The sequence below is a fragment of the Parasteatoda tepidariorum genome, chromosome 1 (assembly GCF_982258835.1).
Source record: "Parasteatoda tepidariorum strain Cologne lab strain chromosome 1, Ptep-v5.0, whole genome shotgun sequence".
In the NCBI taxonomy this organism is placed as follows: Eukaryota; Metazoa; Arthropoda; class Arachnida; order Araneae; family Theridiidae; genus Parasteatoda; species Parasteatoda tepidariorum.
Genome location: NC_141755.1, coordinates 97,169,956 through 97,186,218, shown reverse-complemented (window position 1 = coordinate 97,186,218; position 16,263 = coordinate 97,169,956). Strand labels below are relative to the sequence as shown.

The window sequence follows — 16,263 nt, the reverse complement described above, 5'->3', positions numbered from 1 at the left end:
ATTTTTTACCGAATAATGTACTAGTATATTTTTAGCGAGTAATGTGATATTATCTTTTTTAGCTAGTAGTGTGTTATTATAGTTTTTAGCAAATAATGTGATATAGTGTTTATGGCGAGCAATATGCTTTTGTAATTTCTAGCGAGTAATGTACTATTGTATTTTTAGTGAGTATTATTCTATTGCATTCCTTAGCGAGTAGTGTGTTATTGTATTTTCAGCGAATAATGTGCTTTTGTAATTTTTAGCGCTATTGTTTTTGTGAGTAATACTTCTATTGTATTCTTTGCGAGTAGTGTGCTATTGTATGTTTTAGCGAGTAATTTACTATTGGATTTTTTGCGAGTTATGTGCTATTATAGAGAGTAATGCATATGTACAGACTTGCTCATTACATCCCTACCTAAATTTAATCTGATGGAACCTCTTAAATCTAGTGATTAAGGAGCTATCAACCTCAAAATACAATCTAATTGTTTACGTTACGTAACATATTATATTTCGATGTTAAGTAAATTGCGTTCCAGTTGACTTGGAAATAAAAGAATTAAAGAAATCATATTTAATAATTTAACTTAATTGATATTTTGATGTTAAAAATCATCGCTTTTACTGCATGCTTGATATGTCCTTGTGAGAAAAAAAATATCTGTTTTTGAAAAAAGGTCTTTTTCTTGTGTATTAAGGAAAAAAATATGGTGAAAACTACCAGAATATGGTGAAATCTATCGCTTTTCTGGATTTATGGGAATAACAAAAACCTTCGTAATTTTTTACCGAAACGCTTCGGTAATGATTTTGGTAAAATTGACAATAAAATATGATCTTTTAATGTGCGACGAAATTTGGAAAATGTGGGGGAATTCGGTAACTTTATCAAGATATCTTAGAGCAAGTCATTAAAACCACTTAAAGTGTGGAAGCAAGAGCTATTATTTTAAAAACACGAATTTCTGAGGAACCTTTACCATATGAACGAAAAAACTACCAAATGAATGTTTAAATACCATATATTTTGGTTTCATTTACCGGAATTTTAGTTTTTTTACCGGAAATGTAAGGTAATTTTACCAGAATTTGTTTCTTGTACGTACTATGAGTTGGGCTATATTAAGAGGAAATATTTAGCATTATTAGTAGCCTTAGAACGGCAAACTGAATTTTGATTTAATATAAAGCGGCGAAATTATTCAATACAAAATAAAAATTAGTTTTAAATAAGCAATGTTTGTTACTACTTTAAATAATTTCTTTGACTATATAATTATAATAGAGAAAGCAAAGATGCGTAAATGATTTACAAATTATTCTAAATATGTAAGTATATAAATAAATATAAATTTTTAATCTATAACTACATAATACAAATTATAATACATAAATTGCTAAGAATATGTCTAACTTATGAAAATATTAGTAGTTTAGATTTTAAATTCTCCTGGTATTTTTCGCAGCTACATTGAAAGACACTAATAATTTTTAAATGTTAAAAATGATATTTTTAGAGTTATAAATAATAGGGCGTTGTCTTACCCCTCAAAAGCACGTTTCTTTTGGGACAGTGCATAACGAAAACTGCCTAATATGTAACAGCTAAGTTATTGATCTAGTTAAGCCTTGACTATGTTTGGACAAAGTTCAATGTTAACGTATGAGGAAATTTTTAAAATTTTTATGATGTTATATAGTTATATTTTTTCCTCTAAAAAAATTTTAAAAAAATTTAAATGTTAAAAATGATATTTTTAACGTTATGAATAATAGGGAGTTGTCTTACCCATCATAAGCACGTTGCTTTTGGGACAGTGCATAACGAAAACTGCCTAATATGTAACAGCTAAGTTATTGATCTGGTTAAGTCATGGCTATATTTAGACAAAGTTTAATGTTAACGTATAAAGTTATTTTTAAAATTTCATGATATTATATAGTAATATTTTTTTCTTCTCTAAAATATGTTATTTTATAAAATTAAAAAAAAACAACCCTTAACACTTGATTTCTTTTACGCCAAATAATCTGTATCAGCATCAATTTAATTCTACAATATTACGTTGATAACTAAATTTTAAAATTTCCAAACAATTTAAAACACACCTGTCTTAGAGACCGATTATAAAAGAGCATGTTTTTATCACGGAACGACGGCCTTTAAAATTTGCCCATGCAGCAGCTTCTTAAAATCAGCCGCATTTGCAATTCTTACATAGAAGAAATATCTCCGAAATACAGGTTAAAAAGTCCTTCTAAACTTTGTATAGACCATCAAACGTTGAAAGCATCCACTGGATCAGAAGGAAGGAGATGGGATCTTTAATATCGCCAACTTAGCAAAAAAAGTCACTGATGCCAATGATCTAGGGGGCATTTCAATGAATGAGGCTCAACCGCAATTCAATGGTTTTATCAATTGCATTCGAATGATAGTTAAGGGAACAAGTCTATATTGCGCTATGTTATGGAGAAATTTTTTTATAACAAAACGTTATGCTCATTCAACTATTTCACTTGGCAATTTTAAAGTACGTACAGAACCCGTTATCCGGAAATCAGAAAACCGGAAAACCAAAAAACCGGAACGAAATTCGAAAAATTTTCCCGCTAATTTTAAAAAAAAAATTTTTTTTCCTCATAAGATTTTTAGGATTTTTCGTTCTTTTTTTAAAGATGTTTACCTTAACATCATTTTGGTAATAATCATTAATGTATTACTTCATCGTTTTTTCTTCTTTTTAAGATTATTTCCAATTTTTTTTTTTTTTTAGTTGGGTTTAACAATAAAAAAAACGGCTTTTTGTAGAGATTCAGAAAACCGGAAAAATCAGTTATCCGGAATAGCGATGGTCCCGATCGTTCCGGATAATCGGTTCCCTACTGTATTTATATTTTGTATTGACCGTAGAAGTTTAGATATATTTTCTGGGAAATGATATTTTCGAGTAATAGTCGTAATAACCTCTATTTAACGAAGTTGCTTAATTCCGATAATAAGTTCGTTATATGGAAAATTCGTTAAGTAGAAAATCACCTTCTAAAATGCTTAAACAACACAAAACAGGTTTTAAATTCATAAACACTAAACATAATTAAAGAAGCAATTGATGCACCTTTATCTTGTAAACTAGTATCTACTATTTATTTTATAAATCTTAGCCGTAAAAGAAATCTACATGGAAAACAAGAATAGAGCAAAACATTATTCAGTGTTTCACTATCATGCTATATACATTTTCAACTGAAAACAGCTAAATTTATGCATAAAATTTTGACTGTATTTACTTGCTGTTATAAAATTATAACTGCAAAGTAATTTTAAATAGGGAAAGTGGATCTCAAAGAAAAATTCGTTAAATAGAAAATTCACTTCGCTATTTGGAAGTTATTTTACGAAGAAATTTCCAAAGTGTTCTTGGTTCCTCAAAAAAATTTGCAAAATAGAGAAATTCGCAAAATGGAAGTTCGTTAAATAGAAGTTCGACCAATTACTTTTTGCTTTATTAATTTTGAAAAAGAAAACAAGAAAGATAAATATAACTAATTGATAATGTTTATTTAATTATTTAATTTGATTGTTTATTATATTTTACTACAGAATTACTTTAGTTTTCAATTAATTAAACTAAAAAAAATGAATATATATTTTACAATGGGAGGAGTCGATCAGTTTTATATTCAACAATTAGGAAAGAACTTCACTTAAAATAGGCAGTACAAAATAATTTTGTCTCAACCAGGTGTAAAAATAAAATGCGCCTATAGTATTATCCTTTTCATCTCTAGCAAAACTCGTCGCCAAAATATTGTCTGCTGTAACTTTATTTTTCAATTCTAATTCACCTTTCGTTTTTTTTAAAATTAAATAAAATTGAAATTGATCATTAGACATGGTGATAATGATATAATACTTCTTAAATAAAAAAACAATTTTTTTGAAAAGTTAGTGAAGATAGTTAGCTGAATTTCTATAATTAGTTAATAAACAGTAATGAAAACAGATAAAAAAAAACGTGATTTTGATATTTATCTGTAAATTTCATGTCTTCAATCACAATTGGTAAAAAGCAAAAGCCTTGGAGCAACATTCACATTACACACTTAAGCTCCTATAACAAAGCTAAATTATTCTAACGCGCACACAGAAGTTTCAAAGTGTGGTAAAGTGTATACTTTTAAAGTGTGTACTCTCTTCAACCATTATATGTTAAGGTAAACCATACAATCATTCAAATTCTCTACAACCTTCATATGTAACTACGGTAAATAATACAAACATTCAAACTTTCTGCAACCTTTATATGTTGCTTATATAAATCATACAATCATTCAAACTTTGCATCAATCTTTCCGTTTTGCTAAAGTAAGCCATACACTCTAAAAACTGTACCTCTGATTTCAGAGGCACAGGCTAAATGTACCGTGTATTTTCTCGCGTAAGAGGCACATAACTAATGTGCCTTTAAAAATGAGAGGCACCACAACAAATTAAAGGTACCAAAGCAAACGCCAGTCAATGCGCGGTACAAAAAGACTTTCGTGCCTCTGAAATTCGCTTCATTTCTTTTTCTTCGGTACGATCATGTAACGGAGAACAAGCGCATGCGCACATCAGTGAAAAATTTTATGACGAAATACGTTTTCTGTCCCCTCGCATCCACGCTACCGATGGAAGAAGTTTTCTACAAATGTGCTCTATTGATGTTATAAAAATGCTTGAATTTGGTAAGTTTAATACTTGTATCTTATTTTTATATTAATTCCTAAGTAACGACGGCATCTTTTTTATTAATACATTTCAATTTTTATTAGTGAATTATTAATGCTACAAATCTTATAAAAATGTTTAAGCGAGAGAGCTAACCCTAGTTATGTTTACATTTCTGTTGTAGTTGTATTATTTATGTTTTATCATTATAATATTAAGAGGAATGTTTTTAAAGTGCCCTATATTTGTTCTGTAGTGTTTGATTATAATTTTGTATGAGGTTTTCAATGTGGCGATTGCTATGAATAAGAAATCATTTTTATTTGAAATACCAATTTGCTTTTTTGTTTATCTTAGTTTACATTCGAGAGCTATCACAGAAATTCTCTCACAGAATGATTGAATAATTTAAAAAACAACGAAGAATGTTTTCGAATTTTTATTATAATTATGAAAAGTATACTTTCAATCATTAGCTATTTTAGAAAACAATTGACATTGATATCTAATTATAATTATTTCAAACTGTTACTAAACTTACAATTGATATAAACCTGAAGAAAAAAATAAGATTATGCTTTATTTATATTTTAAATATGGTGTAAGCATGGGAGAAAAAGGCAATCTTCTAATGATTTATAAATTTTTAATTAGTTATTATTTTTTTTGAAAAAGTACTAATGTTTAAAAATGTTTTATTCTAACATCACAGCTTTCAGTGTATAATTTCAAATTTTAGTTTTGAATTTATGACTCAAAATAGATAACATGGGATATATAATTATTTATGACTGTGAAATTCGTTTTAAAAATTTTAGCATTTCAAATTGAAATTTAATTTATTTGATTTTTAAAAAGGATTAATAGCTTGCTCCAGGGTGCTCTTGTGGCACAGCTGGTTAAATTATCTTTCACACTGCTTATTAGAGAACTAGGGTAATGAGTTAGATCCTGGCAATGTATAAAACAACTGGCGTGTATACTTTGCATATAAATTATGCCACAAGTGAAAGTTCTCTCATTGGTTATCATGCAGAAGATTCAAACGAGCTAGCTCAAGCGGAGTCCACTTTATCTGACCAGTATCAAAATTACATGGCATTTTAACCATGGCCGTTAAAAAGTAAAGCCCTAGAAATAGGATTTTTGGTCATGGTTGAGTGATGGGCGGTGATGAGTACCTTGCTCTTTGTTTAAAATAATATAATGCCAAGTACTTAACAGCTTGAACTTTTTAAAAAATATTAAAGTATTGTTAACTAGAGCAGTTTAATTTACATAATTTTGATATCAATAACTATATATAAAAAATAAAAAAATTATTTGCATAACATTCATTGGATCACAAATGGATTAGATATGCAGAATCGCTGTTGTGTCACTGGCATTTTCCAAGATAAATTCTTAATGCTTTATCGATATATACTGAATAATTTATTAAAAAAATATTTGGTACTTCATATTCAATGCTCAACACTTTATACTCCATGTTTTCTTGCTACGAAAAGCTACCTAGTAAAACTTTCTAATTCAGCATCAGTGATAATAATTTTTAAGAAACTTTTTTTTATTTTTTATTGTTATTGCTACCTTACCTGTGTTACTTAGAATAACATTATCAAAAAACTTTTTTTAATCTATAACTAATGCTTTTCCTGAACTGTAGTAAAAAAAATATGAAGCGAAGCAATTTTGATAATATTTAGAAAGAAAATATATTGATTGTAAGGATTGATATGTGTATAAACTTGATGCAGTGAAATTGTTTTTTTTTTTTTTTTTTTTTTTTTTTGCTATCTGAAAGGCAATTTAATGTTTGTGTAATCTAAATTTATATTATTAGTATAACTAAATGATTAATAGTTTTTTTTTTGCTGTTACTTTGTCTTGACTGTGTTCCAGTAAATGCAAAAAAATGTTTTTAATTATTAAATATTTTTATAAATAATAATTATTTTTATAAATAATTACTTTTCGATTTACATTTGAATTTTCTTTGTTGACTCCAATTTTGTTTTGTGTTAAAAACAATCCTTGCACTTTCTTATGTATTTAAGCTTAGATAGATTTACACTTTTTTTTTTCTTTAACATGTTGAATGCCACACTAATTTTCATGGCTTGCCCGTCTGGCCAAAATGATTTTTTCAGTATATTCAGTATATTCATTTTAGTAATAATAATAATATAAAAAAAATTAGAGCATTAAAAATTTGTTCGAATTATGTGTTTCGAATAATCGAGGTTTCGCCGTTCATCGGTGACCCCAGTGGCGCTACGAAAAAACTCAGCACCAGTCACCGGTGACCCCTATGGCATTCAACGTGTTAAATTAGTTCAATAATATTATATATAAAAATTATTTTAGCTAAACCTATTCTTAATGTAATAAAATCTTCATGAATGTATTTGTGTACATTGTGATAGAAACTTTTAACTACTTATTCAAATAAAATACTCTTACATTGATAAGTCCTGTTTTAAATGTTCTAGCCGAGCTGAATGCATGATAAAACACTTACATGGAGAGGAAAACCACTAAGCCTGCTACAGTTAGTCTGGCGTCCAGGGGACTCAAACCCATGATCCAACTACCTCTGAGGATATTTTACATCAGCACTGTGGTCAATGCTAAACTATAAATAATGTGGATGCTGTGGGAAGGATTTGATCAGGCCTCCTCTGCAAATGCTTTGCCCATGTACCTCCCCCAGCAAAGTGTTTAACTTGAGCATTTTTTCTTCCGGATACAACCTTTAAATGTCCGTTGCTATTTCTCCGAATTATTGTGATTCTGTATTAATAACTAGTGAAAACTAAAAGAAAGAAAAATGTGTGTCATTTGATTTTTTTCAAAATTTGGAAAATGTTTTAATAAAAGTTCTCTGCGAAACATGTGGACTTTTTTTTATAAGAGTCTGCATTAAACGAATCTTACCATCTCCAAGTAAAATTGACTTACAGTTGTTCCACTCTGTAAAGCAAATTTATCTATATGTTATCACCTTTTACTATGATATTTTATTTTCTCATTATAGTGCTAATTTTTTTTAATTTTGTTTTATTTTAAACTGTAATTTTTGTAAATTTGGTTTAGGCTATTCTCACTGGTTAAATTACTCATTGTATTAAGTATGTTTGCCATTATAATTTTGCTTCAAGTGTTGTGTTTTCTTTTTTTACCAGCACTTTTTCTTTATTGACCTTTAATTATGATATTACTATATATATATATATATATATACATAGCCTATACTAAGTATTTCAAATTATTTGCCAGATTTTAAAATTCTTAGCCAAAGGAAAATGTTAGAAATTTTTTATGATAGATTTTTTCTGTAGGAAACTTTTAAACATAATACAAATTTATTATAAATTAATTATTTTATAAAAATGCAAATAGAAATTTAGAGTCATTTTGCTGTTGGGGAGGAGTAAACGTGCAATGAATGGGGAAGAGATTGAAAAATGCAGATGTTTTATCGTGTTTGAGGGGAGGAAATAAACATAGATTGAGGTTTATTTTTGGCAACGTATTAGATTAGTGTAGTAATATAAAGATAAACCTGAAACGACGCTATGTTCTGCGTTATTAAGTTAGTGCATATATTATTGTCATGAAAAAATATTTTTCTGCTAAAATAATCTGCATCTTGTTTTTCGTTTGAAAACAGCTTTCGCCAATACTTTCCCCCAAAAGGGAACAAGGTCTTTTTTCTTCAATTGTAAACTAGCCATTGTACAATTTCTCTATGGATTAGTTTTATTTTGTACATTAGATTGTTGTAATCAAGTTTAAGTTAAAATAATTTTTATTTTAATAATATTTATAAAACAAATGCATGTTTAATGATTGGGGATAAAAATGCGGAATTTCACGATTTTTAAAATACTATAAAAAATAAAAATTCTGAAACAAGCTTTCAAAAAAAATTGCAAAATGCTTTTCATATATTCAGAGCTCAAATAAAATTGTCAATTAAATAATATTAAGTGCAGTTAGTTCCAGGGTTTGTTGATTTAAATCAGCTTGATTTAAATCACGATTTAAATCATGATTTAAATCAAATGATTTTTTTAAAAAAATCATTGATATAAATCAACTAATTTTTTTTTATATATATTGATTATAAAAGTTAAAAAACAGTGTTTTAAATTATTGATACTTTTATTATTTTCTTTTCTTAGTTTCAAAATTTATTTTAAATAAATTGTTGCATTAATTAATTTTAGTTAACGAAATTACTTTCTTTCTTGGTGTGTGTTAAATTCCAACATATTGAAAATTACAATTTTAAAAGTCTTTTGATTCTTGAGATTGAAAGCACAGATTAAAGTAAACATTTAATGCTGTCTTAATATAGACTTGCATAGCTGTAGAAAGTAATTATTAAACATGATTTTTTTCAAAAAATAATGTAAATATTGTTAATTAAAATTCTACCGTTTGAAAGAAAAAGCATGGAATTAAAATCTACATTATATTTATTGGTGGAAAATGTATATTTTTGAAGCTTTTTCAAAAGCATATTAAAAAGAAAATACCCAATTTGCCAAAAATAGAAAGAAAAGAAAAAGGCCAATAAATTCAGATATTTTTTTCCTGATATAGTGTCATTCTTCCCTTTCAAACTCTATTTGAAACAGTAGGGTTATTAACTGGTATTTTTGCTCATAATATGTTTACAGTATCTTTGACATCTGATTTTCTATAACGAAATTTTGTGGAAAAAAATTCCTATGAGTACATAGATTTTTAAAAAAAAAATATTTTTAGCTTAACGTATCTATTTTGATATAGAATTAAAAGTGAATATTTTAATATAAAAATATATAGATTAAATATTTATTTTTTGATGAATGACTACATTTATAAACACAATCTGTTACATTTATTTTGTCATTTTAAAAATCAAACGGAAAAAAAAGGAAATTTTAAATTAAGATTATGGTTTGCTAATTGAAACTCTGTTTGAATAGTTAAAGTACAGGGGTCTGTCCAAGTGAAATTTACTACCGTTTACCGGTACCTACACAACTTTAGGAAAAACGGTAGAACAATTCCACAAAATACTTTTTTCTCAACATTTTATTTTTGTGTCTCGTAAGAAAAGATAAATCCAAATTTTTAATTTTCAAAAATTATGTCTACATTTTCACAAAATAGTTATCTTTGAAAAACCTAGACAGACTACTAAAGTATTCTTTAAATTTTCTATTTGAACTAGTCCTTAAATTTCAATCATGCATTTGTTTCAAAATGGTTGCTATGCATTCAAAGCTATGTATTATAATGAAAAATTATTTTAGTAAGTTAAAATATTGTTATAATATAGTTTTATTATTAATTTTGATTAAGCATTTATAAAGTTTTTTTAATCATAAATTAAAGTTCTTACAGTGTATTTGAATAAAAATCAAAAAAATCTGATTTAAATCAAAAAAATCTGATTTTTTTAAAAAAAATCAAAAAAATCACGAACTTGGGTTAGTTCTAAAAAAATTGAAAGCTAATGTTCCCAAAATGGGAATGATGGCGCCTAATGGGTTAATATGCTTCGCCAAAATCAGGCTTTTAAAAAAAAATTCATTTCAATAGAAAGAAATCTTTGATTTTACACTTGTAAAGTCATTTGATTAAACATATTTGATGTTATAAAACATACAAATTGTTCAAAATCTACATCTATAATTTTAAAATATTGTGAAAGTTCTATATTTTTCCATATTTGTGTGCAACTGTTACTAAATTATGTAATATTGTTCTTTATGTGTGAAAATAAAAGATATTAGATTTCATGATATTTAGTGTTTAATTTTGATTCTTATAAAGCTATTTTATTAAATCTCTAAATATTTAAAAAATATCTAAATTTATAAGAAATTTCCATTTTGAGGATAACTGTTTGGAAAAAAATCCATGAATTATATTGACTTGGAATAAACAGAAATAAATATTATTTTTTTATACCTATATCTGATTAGAAAAACATCATTGAAATTGTTGAAGTATCATTAAACGCTACATAATTAAAGAAATTGTGTAAATGTACATATTTTATAATTGCCTATGAAAAAGCCTTAGATGGAATCCCTTGAGATGATCACCTCAAGTGGCCAATATTCAAAGAATTCAGAAATATTTTTCATTAAGAATTATTATAATTAATATCTTGGTAATAGTGTAAACCCCTTTTTATATGAAGTGCAAGCAAATTACAAATAGGTAAAAAAAAAAAGTGTGTTCAAATCTGGTAAATAACAGGTTTTGGTACCACTAAATGCTTATTTCAATGAGTGGTTCATAAAAGCAAAATCTAAGGTACAATGTACTTTTCAAGCTAAGAGGTACATCTGATTTTGCCTCTGAAATCAGAGGTTCATTGTGCCTTTCATTTTTAAAGGCACGTTGTGCCCTTAAAATTCAGAGGCACAAACGATCCAAATGTGCCTCTGAAATCAGAGGTACATTGTGCCTTTCAATTTTAAAGGCACGTTGTGCCCTTAAAATTCAGAGGCACAAACGATCCAAATGTGCCTCTGAAATCAGAGGTACATTGTGCCTTTCATTTTTAAAGGCACGTTGTGCCCTTAAAATTCAGAGGCACAAACGATCCAAATGTGCCTCTGAAATCAGCGGTACAGTTTTTAGAGTGTACAATCATTCAAGCTTTCTGCATCAACCTTTTGTATGTTGCTAAGATAAATCATACAATCATTCAAATTTTCTGCAACTTTCATGTGCTTGTAAGGTAAACCATGCAACCATTCAACCTTTATATGTTGCTAAGGTAAGTCATGCAATCATTCAAACTTCTTATAACCTTTATATAGTGCTGAGATAAACCATACACGCATTCAAATTTGCTACAAATTCACGGTAATTCAAATTTTCGTATAAAATTCACGGTAGTTAAATCATTCACTTGGTAATTCCCCTGATAACGGTTTTTCTGAAATTCTGGTATTCAAAATTATAGTTCTTATTACCAAACATTGCGCAAAAAGTACAAAAACTGAAAAGTAAATTTAACAGACTAAATAATTTTTATGTCATGCTCTAAGGCATCATGAAAAATTCCCCAAATTTTACTATCTTTTCCAAATTTTAACACATGTTATAAAACGATATTGTGTTAACAATTTCACCAAATCATTAGCAAAGCGCATCGGTAAAAATTATCGAACTTTTTCGTATCCTCATAGAGCCAGAAACACTATAACTCTACAATATTTTGGTAGTTTAGACCATACTTTTTTTTTTCTCACTGTTGCATAATTCTAACTTGCTGCAACCTTTTATATGGTGCTAAGTTACCCCACATTACTGTACTTCTTATATTTGATTACACGATGCGACTGTCCAAATCAAAGAAACATGGCTTCATTTAACACCATATAAGATGTTAAATTGAACCATGTTTCATCTAAGCCGTTGCAAATACTGATTGAAAAATTCAGCAAACTTGCACGATATTGCGATGCAAAGTACTGATATTACGAACTTATCTTTCCGAGTAAAATGTCCTCGAGTATAGATTTAGAGAAAAAGAATTGAAGATTTTCAAAGTTAGAAAATGGCCGATCCCCAAAACTGATTGTAGCAGCTCTCTCGAATCTACTTGACAGGAAATAACAAGTAGGATGTCTACGAGAGAAAGAATTGTCCGTATAATGACAAAGGATAAAAAAGAAACACACAACATCCTAGAAGAAAGAAATAATACGAATCAATAAGCCAAAGAAAAACATTTATTCCGATAGAGTAAAAAAAATAAAATAATGCATAAAAACACAGATGGAAAATTCCAAACCCAAAAGAACAATCACCATAAAATATTTTTGCAAAACACAAAATTATAATAAAAATTTATGTATTTTATTTTATTTTTATTTTCATTTATTTAATTTTTTTTTTTTTTTTTGCTGCAGAAAATATAGCCAAACCAATAGTGTTATAACACTAGATTGCCCAAGGAAGTAATTTTGACTGCTTTTTAATTTCAATTAGAAGAATAATCATTATAAAATATTTTTACAAAACAAAAAATTATAATAAAAATTTACATATTTTATTTTATTTTTATTCATTTATTTATTATTTATTTATTTTGCTGCAGAAAATATAGCCAAACCGATAGTGTTATAACACTAGATTGCCCAAGGAAGTCAATTTGACTGCTTTTTAATTTCAATTAGAAGAACAATCATTATAAAATATTTTTACAAAACACAAAATTAAAATAAAAATTTACATATTTTATTTTATTTTTATTCATTTATTTATTATTTATTTATTTTGCTGCAGAAAATATAGCCAAACCATTTGTAGCGTTATAACACTAGATTGCCCGAGGAAGTCATTTTGATTGCTTTTTAATTTCAGTTAGAAAAACAATGAAGTACATAATGCCACAATTTCTTAGAATTTTGTGACTTTTATAATTATTTTTATTGTTGATATTTACTAATAACTTGTTATATAACTAAAAATAATATTTTAAACAAATTTCTTTATGCGTTAGTTATTCTTTCCCAATGCAGTCATTTTGACTGCTTTTTGGCAATATAGGTATTTTAGTCTTTCTAGTGTTAAAATAACAGAAACAAAACCTTCTACTTGCACGAGTTAAATGGCATGGCTAATTTCTTATTACCTCAACCATTGCACACATTTTTGTTTTTGATTTCTACTAAATGACATCGTTGTTCACGCATTCAATAAAAAAACGGTAAAGTCTTATGTAAACTATGATATTTTTTTTTCTTTTCATTTACATAGTATCGTCATGATAAACGCTTCATTTTCCATTTCGATTCATTTCATTTCCGAATGGTTCAGTAAATGTTTAATTTATTTTTAACTTTTTTTCTATGAAGTTCTGCTCTGATCATGTAGTGTGCTGCTGAATTTCTAGGCAGAATCTGTTTTTGTTGGGGAGGGGAGGTTAAATGTATTAACGAACAGTAATATCAATAACTAACTAATAATTTCCGTCTATATTTATTATTAAGCCTATCAATGTGGAAACGCTTGTTTTTTTCTTCGGTAATCTACGAGATTCCGAGCAACAAAAAAAATTAAGACTGGATAATCTCTTGATAACTGAGTAAAAATATGAAATAGGAAATAGATTCGAGTCATTTACTTGTCAAAACTCAAAAGGCGTTTGAAATTCATAATAAGTACATACTATTTCAAAAAACTAGTAAATTGCATAAATTGTGGAGTCCAATAACCAATAGGACGCATACAAACGTTACAAGTGTAAGAAGTCCAAGTTAAAGTAACGATTCTTTTAAGTAAAAAGTAAAAGCATCGTGGTGGCAGCTCAGGGGATAGAGCTCTCGTCTCCCAATGAGGTGACCCAGGCTCGAATCACAGCGATGGCTGCACCCGGTTTGCAACGACCGCAGGTGCTGGGGAAAATATCCCAAATAATTGACGGATCATGTATTAGTATGTTCTTGCTGTTGTGCAAATCAAGGGAGGATTTCGTAGTTTATTCTCCATGTAACGCAAATGAGGATTAGTTCTAACAACAAGTTCCCCGAAAAGTTCCATCAAAAAGTTCCCTCCACGAAGACTAGTTTGTCCCGAGACTTGCTCCGAAAGTTTCCCTGTCTTCTGGGTGGATTAAAAATTACAGGGCTATGGGGTTCAATATTGGTAGCCGTAAACTTAAATTTAAATCTCCTGTTGAAAGCCAGTTACAAAATAAAACAAAAACAAAAAGTGGAAAGTAAGTAGAGATAAAACTGCTCTAGCTTCCTGAATACAGTAAAAACATAATGCTTTCTTCATTTGAAACGGAATTAGCAGAATTTTATTTTAAAGACATCAAAAGCAGTTTTAAATATAAGATTTAAATATTTTTTTAAATTTTAACAGAAGAATTTAAATTTCAACAGAAGAATAAAATTTCAACAGAATAAGTTTTTGAAATTTTTTTTCTCCTTACAACAGCATTGTCAGAAGTTTTAATATTAAAAAATCTACGCATGAACGCGTATTTTGTTTTTATTGAACAACATGTGTAAAATTTAAAAAAAATAACATCTGCATTAGTTGTACCAAAAAAAAATACTACGATAAAAAAAGATTTTGCTAATCGGAAAGCAAAAAAGCTTTTACAAATATTTAAAAAATCGGAAAACGCTTAAATACGGTAATTTTGTTTGTTTATCGGTCAAATGTGACCAATAATTGGAATCATTGTATAAATCTTCTAAAGTATTACTTAAATGCAGTATCATAAGGAAAGCAAATTAAACTAGCTACTAAAGTTTCGAAGAAATTTTTTTTTGAATTTAATGCCTTGTTCAGGTGAGTAATTAGATAAAAATATGTTTATTTTTCTGAAAAAGAACGAAACTTTGGCGACCATTTTTTTTCTTCTTCTTTTCTTTCAATAATGCACGAAGCGAGAATTTTCTTTTGTCACGATACGTTTTCCCCTTTTCTCCTGTAGAATATAAAACAGGTAATCCACGAAGTGAAGTTTTTTTAAGAGGAAAAATGGTTCAAAGTTGTTTTCGATTTTTGTTTGTTTAATTTGTGGTATTTTTTCCATTTTTTTTAACGCAGTTCCATTAAACAAACAGCTGTCTTTTGATGATTAATTAATTGGGTTCTTGTCAATCGAAAAGAAGTGAAGTAATTATGCCGAACCCCGTGATTTAAATCAGATTTAATTGGATACCTACAAACGACGTCATTGTGTATCGAACCTGATTGGCTTTTGATTCGACAAATGGCATCATTTACCTACGATAACGTCACTTGCGGGTATCCAATTGAACTTATATTTCAAACAATGTGCTATATTTTTAAGAATTACTATCTGCTACTATATAGGCTTTACTCAGTATTTACTATAACATTTTGTTAAAACTCACAATGGAAAAATTGATTGGTTGAATTATAATGTTTATACTTTAACAATTTTCTTTGTTTTTGACGAAACCGCTTCCTGAGAATGCTCAGAGTAAAACTTTCGTCAAAGAAATTTAATATCACTTTGAGGATATGAATTTCATCTAAATAGGCTTAATTCTGCACATCGAGTAAAACATTTAGTTAGGAAACAGAACGCAAGTTAAAAGTAGCATAACTACTATCACACTTAGTAATAGCCAGGAATTAATCCCTGCGACACATTTTTACAAACATACAAGCAATATCCCGCCATAAAGTGCTAAAGGTTTTAAAATAAAATCAAAAATGCTGGAGAACTAGAAATAGTACTTAAAGGATAAACGATTGAGAAAACAATTTCGTTAAATATTTCAGAGTTTGCATTTCGTCAAAAATCGTAAGATTTCAAAAAGTAATTATCATTAAAAAAAACACGATTAAATACGGCTCAAAGTGTCTCTGAATCTCCAAAACAACGAGAGTTTTACATCTGAAAATGAACGGAATTAACTATGCATAATTATTTATAAAAGCAACCTATAGTATAGCTAGTTGAAAGTCTCTACTACTGTATGCCATAGTAATGAGACAAACGTGATAAATTTTGTAAGGTTTTAAAAAATATTAACAACTTTAAAACTTCA

General features: G+C 27.9%; 1 protein-coding gene and 1 long non-coding RNA gene across 3 annotated transcripts in view; one reads left to right on the top strand and one right to left on the bottom strand.

The window, feature by feature from the left end:
- LOC107436484 (CD109 antigen) overlaps positions 1 to 16,263 on the bottom strand; it is a 142,897-nt gene that overhangs the window by 94,235 nt on the left and 32,399 nt on the right. The gene's annotated exons all lie outside the window — the stretch shown is intronic.
- LOC147816620 (uncharacterized) lies at positions 4,579 to 7,594 on the top strand. The gene is made up of 2 exons (XR_015435939.1): positions 4,579 to 4,719; positions 7,195 to 7,594. It is a non-coding gene; the product is annotated as an uncharacterized LOC147816620 (long non-coding RNA).